At 40.2% G+C, this 12,482-nt stretch overlaps 1 protein-coding gene and 1 long non-coding RNA gene across 4 annotated transcripts in view; one reads left to right on the forward strand and one right to left on the reverse strand.

The window, feature by feature from the left end:
- FAM13B (family with sequence similarity 13 member B) overlaps window positions 1-1,075 on the reverse strand; it is a 67,584-nt gene extending 66,509 nt beyond the window's left edge. For all 3 annotated transcript variants that reach the window (XM_054976273.1, XM_054976271.1, XM_054976270.1), the window contains exon 1: window positions 806-1,075. The gene's annotated coding sequence lies outside the window, so the exon portion shown is untranslated. The remainder of the gene's footprint in view (window positions 1-805) is intronic.
- Window positions 1,076-1,230: 155 nt separating this feature from the next.
- LOC129329212 (uncharacterized) lies at window positions 1,231-10,282 on the forward strand. Its single transcript, XR_008596930.1, has 3 exons — window positions 1,231-1,466; window positions 6,605-6,710; window positions 9,797-10,282. It is a non-coding gene; the product is annotated as an uncharacterized LOC129329212 (long non-coding RNA).
- Window positions 10,283-12,482: the final 2,200 nt, after the last annotated feature.

Consider the following 12,482-nt stretch of genomic DNA (forward strand, 5'->3'; position numbering starts at 1 on the left):
GTTGTATGCTGCTTTGGGTACTCACTGGGGAGAAAAGGGGGATATAGCTATCTAAATAAATAATAGAAATTAAATCCTTCCAACTACACAACTTTACTTTCAGAAGTCAAAGGAGTGGACAGTGGACATAGCTCAAATATTTTTCCCTACTGCAAGTTGGAGATTACAACAGCCGCATCTAAGCAGCATCTTTCAGAAGCCATAGCAATTTCTTCACATTTAACAAAAGGCCCTCCTCAAAGATTCTTGATATGTCATTCCTCCCCATGAGTGTGACCAGGGTAAGAGGAAACAAAGTTTACTGATTATCATCCTTTCAAAGAAATACTTGAAGTTCTACTGAGGTAGATTATACATTTATACTTTGACCTCTCACAGCTTCTTTAAGACTAACAGGGCCAGACCCCACTTTTCAGATGCATCACTTTGACCAAGTAGTTCTCAGGTTGGACTTCACTGAAAAAAATTTGGTTGTGCTCCCTCAACCACCTAAACTTCTAAGTTCAGCACAACACATAATCCCTACTCTTGCTCTTTCGCCAAGCCTCTGTTATCGTTCTACGCCTCTGTGTAGGTATTCCCAAGCCCACTGCCCTTTCCCATCCTGGAGCATTAGCTACACGTTCCCCTCCTTCCATTTCGAATCGCCCCCAAAGGCTGAGCTCGCTCTCCGCTTGCAACCCCCCATAAAAGGTCCTGTCTTCCTCACAGGCCCCTTCCCTTCACATTCCCCTCGTCGCATCCATAACCACCCCCCCACCCGGCCACTGCCCTGACGCGCATGCGCCCTTGGCAGTTCCCTCACCGTTGCCGGGTGACTCTTTCCTCGGCCCTCAGTTTCAGCAGCAGGTTCCTCCGACTCTTTCCTTTCGGAGCCCCTGCTTCGTTGGGCCTTACTTGGCTCCTCAGGGCTGGTCCTCCAGCGGCGACAGCTGAGGGTAGCGAGCGTTGCGCTGCCGTCCCGATCCTGGCCCCGCCCCTCGCGGCTAGATAAACACACGATCTGTGGCGCGCGCGCGCGAGGCTCTAGTACTGCGCGAGCTTCTCCGCCGACGGACTTCTCAACCGTAGTAGCAAAAAGCGGCAGGCTTGGAAGGGAAGTGACGATCACCTGACTGACAGCAGCAGCCCGCGCCTACCGCCCCTCCTCGCTAGTTCATCACCCTCCTCCCGCTCCTCCGCAGGAGGTGACGTATATAGAAGAGGCGGATCCTCTGAAAGAAGCGAAGAGACTGAATGCCGGGGCGAGCGTTCGGGTGGAGTATAAGGGCAGGGGTGACAAGGGATGGAAGAAACAGTTGAGGAAGAAGCCAGCTGAGTGGTTAGAGCGGCGGACTTAAGTCTCGGCGGCCCATGTTCGAATCCCCGCTCTGCCATCGAAGTTTGTTGAGTGACCCTGGACCAGTCACACCCTCTCGGCCAGTCGCGGGTTGCTGTAAGGACAAATTGGAGACGAGGAGCACAGTGTGAGCCACCTAGGGCCTTCACTAGGGAGAAAGGCTTGCTATAAATAAAATAGTAAATAAATAAATATAAAGATAACCCAGTGGCGTCTGGCGTGGGCTTTCGGGGACCACAGTTCTCTTTGTCAGATGCATCTGACGGGGAGAGCTGTGGTTATCGAAGGCTTATACTACATAGGAATTGGATGGTCTAGCTGTTTTACTACTGCAAACTAACAGGGCAAACTCCTTTGAAGCCTCACCCAAGCCAACTGACAGCAAAAGGAGATGTTTACATTTACTAGCAAAGGAATGTTTTGGTTTCATCCTCCCTCTCCCCCCCTAACTGCATCTTCTCTCTCCTCCCCTCCTCCCCCCTCCTCTTCTATATTTGACCAGTTTCTGTACCATTCATCTGACAAAGAGAACTGTGATTCTCGAAAGCTTATGCTACAATAAAATTGGTTAGTCTTAAAGGTGCTACTGGACTCTTTTTGATTTTGCTACTACAGACTAACACGGCTAACTCCCCTGGATCAGTAGCACCTTTAAGACTAACCAACTTTATTGTAGCATAAGCTTTCGAGAATCACAGTTCTCTTCGTCAGATGCATCTAAAGTAGGCTTATGGGTTTATAGGATTAAAGGGTTCTATTGTGCCTGCTAGGCAGAAATACAACAGGTGATAAATTTCACCTGTGGAATTTTTGAAGGTTGTTGGGCTGTTAAAGTGGCAACCTCAATTGCATTTAAATTTATTCCCCTATGCTCAGTAATGATTAATCCAGAATAACTACTGTTCCCTGCTGCCAGATATGCAAGTATTAATAAGGACTGGATAATGTGCTTTGCTCACAAAAATGGTGAAACAGAATCCGTCCAGAAACCAGTGAAATTGCAGTTATGGTACAAAACTAGTGGACATTGCAGAGCATACCGTACCTGTTGGTTTAAATACTGGAACATGCACCTTGACCATTTAATACTCAGATAGCTATTAGGAGGTATGCACAAAGGTTTCATTGACAACAGTGCTGGAATATCCAGTGCTCTTAAGGGCAAAATAGACACTTTCCCCCTTGAGGATACTTATGCTGACTCTGCCCATCACAGTGCCCTAAGCACATGTACCTGTAAGGTTAACTCTGTTTGAAACATAAGCTTCTTATATTTATAATATGTGAAACAGCCCTAATCTGTTATCTAAACACTATACAAGAGCTTACACTGAGATGCAGAGCATCAGCCTGGGGCATTGATGGCAGGGCATAGTTTGTGGCCCCTAAAAAGATGTAAAAATTACCCATCAGCCATGTAGTTTGGCCACATTCTTACACACACATCAGGATTGCAGGAATTCATAAACATGACACTGATCATTTGTTAGTTCGTCACTTCAGCCTCCATCCTACTTAAATTTATAAATTTAACAATCCTCATCTGACTCTTACATTTTTGAACTCAAAGTGCAAATGGTTCCTTGGCCAATGGACAGGGAAAGTAAAAACCAGTGTTGGTGGTTACATCCTTCCTTTGTTTGTTGTAGACGATGAAACTCGTGCACTTCATCCCTGGATGGGCTGAGGGTGGGGTAGACTTTGATTTGACTTAAGGATGACTGCCAGAGACAAGCAACCATCTGCACTAAAGCTTCCGCCTCAAGACAAAGGCTCTACAGTTTTAACTCGAGCAAATCCAAATTGGTAGTGGCAAGAACAGGAACTGGAGGACAAAGGTCAGCAACATGGAGCAACATAACCCACATGCTGCCTCTTCCACACACCCATAGTTCATTGTCTTTTAGTCTGGGAACCTGTTTCTGTTCCCAAGATTAGATATTTTTACTGGCAACAAAACAACAAAAGACACAAGAAGGAATAAGATCCTTTTCTTGGAAGTTATGCTTTTAGTTTTGTTTTCCTAGTTGCCATGCAGAAATCTTATGAAGCAAACTAACATCAAACCCAGGCATGACACGAACTCTTTTGTATCTAAGGAAATGCAGAGCCCTTTTATTTTCTAGATGAATTAAGTGATGAGCACATTTGATAGATGTGGTCAGTTGAGGGTTTTTAAAATAATTTGGTTTTCCTCTGAAATTTTAAATATTAGGGCTTCTGCCCATAGTAATAGAAAATATAACATGACACTTTTGAATAGTGTTTTATTGCTTTTTCAGTTGGGTGGGTATGTTATTCCAAGGCAGCTCTAATGTGATTATAAAAATCAGTTTATTGGCTGAACTGAAAAATGCTTTTATCTACCAAGGTGCCTGTTCCTCTAAAAATCTCATTGCTTTCTTTAAAAGTTGTCTACATTTTCCCTGAAAAAAAATAGTAGCCACCTGGTTCATTTAAATGTGTCCTCTTTTTGTTCTTTTCCTCTTGTTGCATATAAAATGAGTGATCCTTATTACCATCTCCTATCACTTACAAGCCACTCAGAATCTTGATAAGGCTAATGTGGTTTTTTAAAATGGAGAGCTGAACACAGTATTGTGCAGGACTACTATCAGCTGTACCTACACCAATCAAGACAATATCTATGGTCTTGTTCTGCTGTTGAATGTACAGATAAAAAATTATACTAGTAACAAAATATCTTCTTGATTCTGATAGTTTTCCTCTTCTCTAGTGTTATTTTGATTAGTCTTAATAAAAAAAATTAAAAGGCCTTTGATTTTGAATTTTGCTATTGACAAACATAGCTACCTACTTTTTCTTTTTTGCCTTAATAACCCATTGACTGGTATGTTCTAATTGTGCCTTTCAGAACCATTTTCCCCACTTCTGCAAACTGACAGCCTCCCTCTTAATTCAGCCAAAGCACTTGATCATGATTACCTGCACAGCAACATGACTTACAATAACTTTATGAACTATGGACTCATAAATGCTCCAAGACACATTCCACTTTAGTTATTAGTGACAATTTTACACTATTGGGTTTTATCTCCTGGCGACTGATTTTACTAAGAGTTTTATACTTTCAATGGTTTTACAGCTATTTTAACATTTTTTTTGCTACCTTTATTTACATTTTGCTGCTGCTATTCTTGGCTTTGTATTTTACACTTTTGACATACTGGATCTGTTATTTATGCTTTTAAAGTTTTTAATTTTCATGTTGTATGCCACTCTTCTAGATATTTATTAGAGGAGGTCACAAGAGCACCTCTGTTGATCTTTAGGAAAAATGTATATAAAACAGTTTTATTCTAGAGGGCTTTCGTTGACTTATTTGTGAGCCAGTGGAGTCCAGTGGTTAGAGTGGAACTAGGATCTGAGAAATCAAACCCCCATTTTTCTATGAAGTTTGCTGATTGACCTTGGGTCTGTCACCCTCTTTCAGCCTAACCTACCTCACAGGACAGTTGTGAGGATAAAGTGGAGGAGAAGGGAAACAATATACACTGCCCGGAGCTCCTTGGAGGAAGGAAGAAATACAAATGTACTAAATAAACAAACAAACAGTATTCCTTCATCCATGGTAGCTTGGGTTGTTTGGGTGGGGATTTTTTTCCCAATATTTAGCAAGTAGATTTGTTTTCTACTGCTTACCTTGATACTATTTTTGTCAGCCACTTCAAGGCTCCTTCTTAGCAGAAAAGGTGCAATTTAAGTATTTTTTTATATGTAAAGCAATTTTCTACAGTTTAGGGACAGATTAACTGTCCTTAGTGAATTAGTTCACACTGAAGTAACAGTGAACTGAATGTCATCAGCATCTTGATGACACAACCCCAAAACTACAGGTGATTTTGTTCAGCAGACTGACTTGGATATTAAAATAGTATCCAGGAAAGGACAGAATCTTCTGGTGTTCTACAGGTTAAATCCGAAATAGTTGATCTGGTTTCTTGCTCTCGAAGGTCATTCAGCTAAGAAAAAACTGAATGCTAGAGTGTTGTACCCTTCACTTTTACTGTAGCTTCTAAACGTTCAACAGGAGAGAATGATCAATTATGTCAAAAGCTGCAGACAAATCAAGTAAAACCAAGAGGATTGCTTTGCTCTTGTCCATTTGAAATGAAGATTGTCCACCAAGTTGACCAGCAGCCCTCCAGAGATGAATTTATAATCCTGGCAACAGGAGCCCTTAGTTTCTCCAGGCTAGTTGCTTCATAGGTAGGCTAAATGCTCAACAAATAGAAAAATCCAGAGAGAAATGTTGCTTTGCTATCTGCTTTTTCTTTACACTGGTTGATGTTCCTATTCTGTTTCCACCCCCAGCTGTACCCAGTCTCTGTGAAATAATCTGTCAGTTGCTGAACTGCACTTGCTGCAAACTTATCTATATTAATTGAAGTGAGTTGAGATGGGGGGAAGGGATTAATGTGACCTTTTCAAGCCTATGCTGGCTCAGACAGTCAAAAAGAAGCAGAGGTGAGAGAAGCAGTACAGGTAATGGTGTGTAGTTTTAGTATCTTTTCTATCATTAAAATGCAAAAAGCAATCAAAGCATATAGCTTTTCCAGAAACAAATAAAAGACAGATTCTATTGGGCAAAACACATTTCTGGATGAAACCATTACCCCAGGAAGCATTTTGTCCTCTGCTTTTATGGGACAAAATCATCAGCAATTAGCACAAGGAAGCTGAGATGGATAAAGTATTTAATGCTGGAATGTTTGTCTAATGAAAACCATTTTGCATGACGTGTGGTGAAGACAGTGAGGGAAACAAAGCAATCCACACATCTGTTCTATTGTTAAGCACAATTGTTCACTCTTGTAACTAATATAGACATGTATTCTGTGCTTTGTTTGTTAAAGGAAACTGGAATGTTTTGATCTTATTCAAACAATGCGCTTTAATAGGTTTGAAAAATTCTTGAAAATAGGTCAGTTTAAAAAGCAGGTTTGAAAAGTAGGTTGTTTTAGAAACTAGCCATGCCAGAAGTCTATATACATAAGCACTTTACTTTTCGTTTAATGTTTTTAAATATTTCTGTGTTCCACAATTTGACAATTGTGTTCCACAATTTTTAACTAAGAAAAAGAGAAAATTAACTTGATATCTTGTTATGTGAAGAACACAGTGACATACTGTGTGTTTTCCCCCAGCAATAATAACAGAGATATTTAAAGCTGTTCTCTATGTGTTTTGTAACGAGGCTCTAACTAACAAAAGCCAAGGGTATATTTTTCTTCTCTTTGCCAGGATCCATCATGCCTGACAAACTATATTTTGCAGAAGTTGAAACATTTGATAAGACTAAACTGAAAAAAGTGAAACCAGGGGAAAAATACATTGCCTATTAAAGAAAGTAAGTGACTTTTGTGCTACCTCTAATCTACAATTACTGCAGTAGTAATATGTCTAATGAATAAACAGGAAACAAAGTATCCAGGGCATATTTTAACAAAAAATTTAAATTAATTTAATTAGATTTTATGATTGCATGTAGCTGTAATAGTTTATATTAGCCAATTAAATTATTTGGTAAATATAATCCTTACTGAGATTACTATGTGATAATAAAACATGTGCTATGAACCATTTCATTTACTAGATTTTCCAGAAGTGTGATTATTATATAGCTGAATTTCAATTCGAAGATCTCCTGTTATAAATGGAACACAATATCGTAGTATAGTGGAGAGCTGTGGGAAGGTCCAATCACTTAAAGGTTGCTTAGTGCTGCCCTCTTGTGAACTATATTTCTCATAGCATCTAATGAAGTAGTCACCTACAAAAATCTCATGCCACCATAAAATTGATAGACTTTCAGCTGCCTCCATATAATTAAGCTACCTCAGTTACATGCATTGCATCAGAGCAACATGGCTATCCTTCTAGAATGTAATAATGAACTTTATTTCACTGGCCTAAAAATGAAAGCCTTTCTTCAGTGTTATTCTACAAAGTAGCTAATAACAATCCAGGCTCCTTGCTGCTCATATAATCTATTCTAAAAAGGGAATTTCTTACATTTGGCACAAGTTACACAAACTGCCTGTTATTCTGTCACATACTTAGCATTCCATTGTAATATAGCCCACGATACCTTTGTGCTGCTATGTCTGGCTTCATTTATATAATTCGTGAGCACAGATGTGCACTAGATCTTGCCTTTCCAAGCAGCAAGAAAACACAGACATATGCTAGAGACAGAAGGCCAGCTCTTACTATCAAATTATTTTCTAAGAGATATATAACCATGTAGAGAAAGGCTATTATAAACCAGCTGGAGTCTTCGCACTTGTGGCTGGTGGGGGAAGTGCACTCTAGGGATCACTGGAAACAATGGTTTTACAATAGGGTTACTGGCAATTCCTAGAGAGGCGTGGCATCACTGACACCACAGCCCCACATTCCTGTCCCCGAGACTCTTACTAGTTGCCAGATGTTGGCAACCCTACCACCACCACAAATATATTTATTTAGCTCATTGACAGGTTTCCTTTTAAACAGTAGGTGCTCAAGGCAGCTGGTAAATCAAAATTCAAATCCAAATTTAAATTAAAACGAGCATGAAATTAAGACACAAAATACAAACATTAGACGCTACCAAAACATAGCTGCTAGCTCCCCAGGAGTGCATCTTGGTTCACACCAGCTTTGGGGTGCAGCCACATGTGGAACAACAGGTGAAATGGCCCAGGGACCACAAAAGTTCTTTGTTTCCATTGACTGAGACTTTTTCACCCTTTGCTTAAACATACTTCATTTCATTATGTGAAGCTGCGATACTAGCAGGCTGAGGGGAAAACTACATGTTATGTTTTTTAACAAGTTGGGTTTGGGTTCTCAAGTCATTTTCTCCACAGCCACGCTGCAGCTATGGGTAACTGCTTTTTAAAAGACCACAGGGGCCCAACTTGGCTCAGGATCGTGGTGTAGGGGGAAGGAGGGGCTTGATGCTATGGGTGAGGGACACAGAACATGCCTGTGCCCTGATCTGGTTTGTAGAAAGTACAAAAGTGATCAGTGAAATGACTAATGATGTAATTTCACAAAACATTTCTGGCTTTAGGATTGTAATGCTTTTTCCAGGACTTGAAGAAAAAACAGAGTGTTTGAATCAGGCAAATATGAGTTTGTATCCAACCAGTTTTTTCAGTCTTGCTCAATTCTGCTCCTTGCAACAGCCCCCATTCCACATGGCTTTTGTCCATGCTGGTTGCATAATCCCCCAGCATAGCCTTTTTGGGTGGAGGACTTCTCTTCCTTTTTCACCAGTGGAAAGCTAGCTGGATCTAACCCAATGGTTGGGGGAAAATCACCTATGTTTTACAAAGTGGACTCAACTCTGAGAAGAAATCAAGAGAAGCCAATTATCATTTGGACACTGCTTTGAGATGAAAGTGGTTGATAAGAAAGAAAAACACCATACCTTGCAGTATCTTGCTCTTGCCTAACTCCCAGCAATCACCTAACGCTTTCCATTAACTAAATTCAGGACTGAAAGGCCACTAAAATCTTTATGGTGTTAGTGGAAGTAAAACCATGTTTAGATTTAATGTATTATTCTCTAATCTTCAGGTTCAGTAGTAATTGTTTTAAGCTACCAAACTCGTACATGGCATATTCATGTTCATCACATCAGATAGTATCAAATGATGGCTATGCATGCAAAGTTAGCAACTTTGCCTTTTTGCTGTTCAAGAAAAAAAAAGGCAAACAACCAGTGGTCAGGTAAGGCAGATGTTTGTGATACAAAGAGATGAGTTCCAGCCTCTCCCAGTGAAGCAAGTTAATGCTTTACTGATCTTTCCACCCAAGCTAATCTTGAGTAGCGACCAAAATGAAGAGGACATGCTTAACCTGAAAGTGAAACATTTCATTTAAAATTTAATTTCATAAATCAGGGGTTAAAAATGAGAGAACCATGATGAAATGAATGTGAAGACCTACCCTTCATCATGTACGTACGAAAGGTAAATCTTAGAATGAACGTCACCAGAGACACCATTCTATGACTCAGAGATCCCTTATGTCCAGAGATAAACACTGAGCCAGCATTAATATGCCATTCAGTAGATAACAGAAAACTATAAACAGCAGCTATCTGGGAATGGAAAGGATTGGATTTGATGCTTTCAAAGTTGTTGATACATGTTTTGCACAATTTATTTCTTATGCTTAAAAAACAATGGCTTAGATACTGTAGATGGAAGGGGGGGATTTTTGCTCACTCCTCCTTCACACTGCAGATCCCCCCTTCATGGGGGCCCTAATAATCCAGAGCAGCTTCTGTGGGGGGCATTTGGGAAGGGGGTGGCTAGGGAATCACACTCCATAAACTGAAATGCCTTCCATGGAAGTTACTGATGGAACTAAGCCAAACTGCTGCACAATATGTATTCAAGCCTGCCAAGTGACACTGACATTGCTCTTTTTTCTTGGAAGCTATTGAACAGGAAAAGCAAAGCAAAAATACACCCTGAAGTTGGATTTGAAGATACGATGGACATCTTCTAATGTGGGAATTTGGATTCTTTTTTTTTTTTTGCTTGGACACCAATTGGCTATTTGTAATGAACTTTTAACTTTCCCAGGCAAGCAGGGTTCTTAAGCAAATGGCCTAAAACCAACCATTTTTTAATTCCCAAAAGTGGTTGCAAGCCTGTGTCTAATCTGACTGTTTGCCAAAAAAGTCCATATTTACCTGTCAACAAAAAATATTTTCATACAGCATCTGATTTAGCATCTCACAATAAACCCGTTTCTTACGTGTTATCGTTATTTAGAATTTGAATATGCAGTTATAAAAAGGTTTGCAGTTTACAAATCTTGAGCATGAAATTTAGAAGATTCTCAGAAATAACATTTAATTTCAAACCACAATTAAGTAGAAATTTGACCTTATTGGGGATGTTAATGCAAAAAATAACTTTGGAAAACTATCATTTTTGATGAATAGCTGCTTTGGGAGCCAATCTTATGGGGAAAGGAAGTATCAATGTGTCAAAGAACATTTTTTAAAATCATATGATGAATTAAGTAAAAATGGATTAACAATCAGTTTATATGATCATTAATCAGAGTCTTCTATAATGACTTCCCTTTCTTGTTTTTACAAGCCAAGAGGTTTACTCTACATGATCAGAGATTCATATAATCGTTAGTTGTTTATTGTCTCTCAAGATAAACAAGAAACCATCTTGGGGGAAAATTATCAGGAAATGTCATCATTGGATGGCTTTTATCTTCTGATGGTTTATAAAGTATTTCATATTTGAACACATGGACCTGCCTTATGATGGGTCAAACAGACAGCTGGTGTTGACTCCTCTGTTTGGCCATGACTGTTCAAGGTCTTTCATATCACTTCTTCCCTAATACATTTAACTGAAGACGGCCAGATTTGAGCAGCAACTGTAAAAGGATCAAGTAGGAGGTGATGTGAAAGACTTCACCCTGAGATCCTGAAATTCACCATAGGTGGGAAATGAAAATCTGTTCTCTGCTGCTTTCTAACGTATTTCTACTTTACCAACAGATTTTCCATATCCACCCTGAATTGTAAATAAACTGACAGCCTTAGAAATATATATACAAGTTTTCACCATCATTATCCTGGATAATTTAGCATATTTTACATGACACAACCTGTTACTATATCTTTCAAGGTTAGTAGAAATGGTCATTTTATTTGTTATACTGAGATTTTCCACCAGAGGGTACTTGGCCATCATCATCCAAAACAGTTTCAAAATTTCTAGTTGGAAGTAGAAATAAGGCAAATGCATCAGATTTTTAAATCTAGGGTGTTTTATTCCCTTGCAAATTCTGGGACCTTTTCAAATGCCAAGGAATTCTTGAATAGGTCCAGAAAGCAGAAGCCAAATTTTCAGGATCCTAAATGCTCTTATCCACACACACTTTGTAGTACAAAAAATGACTGGCATAGTTCACTGGCATAACTCATTAACATTTGGAAGTGAAATCCAGGATTCGGGCAGCTCAGTCCTGGCACATTACTAACACTACTGTGGTGTGCTAGTTGATATCCTATACTTTCCCCCCAGAGAAAAGGGCAAGACGGACAGCTCCAAAGATTCAAGAACACAGCAGTGGCACTAGAGTCCATTGTGACACTGCCCCCATCCACCAGTCACAGAGTAGCATGCTGACAACACACTATGGCAGCCATACATGGAGGCGATGCTCACCATCACACCTTCCAGACCTCCTGTAGCTAAGTAGTGAAAAACATTCCTGTGAGCAACAAATGATGAGGGAAGCTTGGAGGAAACAAAGCACACCTTTTAGCCAGCAACAATTCGATCAACAGCAAAACAGAAGGGAGAGGCAGAACCAGAACCCATACCTCATACAGAGAATTCCTCCAAACACACACCGAAATGGGCAAATAAGTAAAGACACAGCATGGGGCATTGGGAATATTCTACTGGTCCCAGTATTAAAACCAGCCATACCCTCCAGTGTGAAAAGACTGAAGAATGGAATAGTAGCACAGTCTTCACATGCACAAAGTCCCTGATTCAGAAGGGCCAGCATGTGGCTAGCTACCAGAAAACTCTGCAAAACATTCCAGGCCCAACTAAGATTTTATACCATCTAAAGAATACACTGAGGATAAGCCGTTCATGTAGACTGGCTGCCTCAGACTCTAGGCGTTCTGCCTAGTACATTCCTATCTAGCATCCCTCTAGCATTCATGAAGTTCATTCATGCTTCTTGCTGCTATTCAGCCCAACACACTTTGTCCTCCATCTCCCTTTTCCGTCATGTGTACCATTTGGTTTTTCACATGCCAACAGTGATTATGGGGATTGTGAATCCTGAAGAACTTCCCCCTGTGCAGCTTCCACAACTGTGCAGATGGGGGATGACTCTCTCTGCCCACATCTAATGCAAGTTCCATGCTGAAGACAGCTGAGGTTAGTAAGAAGCAGGGAGAGGCCATAGATTGTTATCTGTCGAACCCCACTAAAAGAGAGAAGCAGCCACGAAACAATCCACGCATTCAACTAGCATCAGGCATGGAGACCTGAATACAGGTCAGATAAATAGGACTGGCAACTCTCTTGCAGTGCCATCCTAAGCAGAGTTAACATGTCTGTCTACT

This window comes from Eublepharis macularius, chromosome 4 (assembly GCF_028583425.1).
Source record: "Eublepharis macularius isolate TG4126 chromosome 4, MPM_Emac_v1.0, whole genome shotgun sequence".
In the NCBI taxonomy this organism is placed as follows: domain Eukaryota; kingdom Metazoa; phylum Chordata; class Lepidosauria; order Squamata; family Eublepharidae; genus Eublepharis; species Eublepharis macularius.